The sequence below is a fragment of the Myotis davidii genome, unplaced genomic scaffold (assembly GCF_000327345.1).
Source record: "Myotis davidii unplaced genomic scaffold, ASM32734v1 scaffold763, whole genome shotgun sequence".
Lineage (NCBI taxonomy): Eukaryota > Metazoa > Chordata > Mammalia > Chiroptera > Vespertilionidae > Myotis > Myotis davidii.
Window position 1 is genome coordinate 962,205 of NW_006294248.1, and position 678 is coordinate 962,882.

General features: G+C 43.1%; 1 pseudogene; it reads left to right on the forward strand.

Annotated features, from left to right (window-relative positions):
- Positions 1–392: 392 nt before the first annotated feature.
- LOC102775270 overlaps positions 393–678 on the forward strand; it is a 3,219-nt pseudogene continuing 2,933 nt past the window's right edge.

Genomic DNA, 678 nt, shown 5'->3' on the forward strand with positions numbered 1-678 from the left:
GGTTTCCCTAAGTCTCAGCCCCACTTATTTATTCAGGTTTTTTTACTCTCCCAGTCATTAATTTTGAAGCATCCATTATGTACCAAGTGTGCTGGTGTGGGAAATTCAAAGATGAATACCTTATTAATGACTAATTATTGAATCTTTGTTTATTTAGCACACTATGAGGAGCAGAAAACCCTACTCCAAAGAGCTCAAGCAAAATGAGAAATTTATTGCATGTAAATAAAACATCCACTGGTAGATACCAGCCTTCACTTCAGCAGGGCTTGCTTGATCCAGGGCCTCAAGTAATCTCATCAGGGTTTCTCTCTCTCTCTCTCTCTTTCTCTCTCTCTCTCTCTCTCTCTCTCTCTCTCTCTCTCTCTCTCTCAGTTCTGCTTCCCCTTGCAATGGCTTTAGACTCTGAAGACCTTCCAGTATACCCCACTCATAGCTTCAAGTCTGTGGCAGGAAGGGCATTTCTCTTTGCCAGTCCCTTCAACAAAGTCTCAGGATTCACTCTTACTTGGTGTGTTTGGCCTGAATCACACCCCCATCTCTGACTGGCTACACCTGGAGCATTTGTCCTTCACTGGAGTATAGAATAAGATTCACCTAAAGGCCATGGATTGTGAGATGGAAAGGATGCTGCCAGGGGAAGAACAAGGTATTGTAACCAGAAAAAGGGAAATGTAG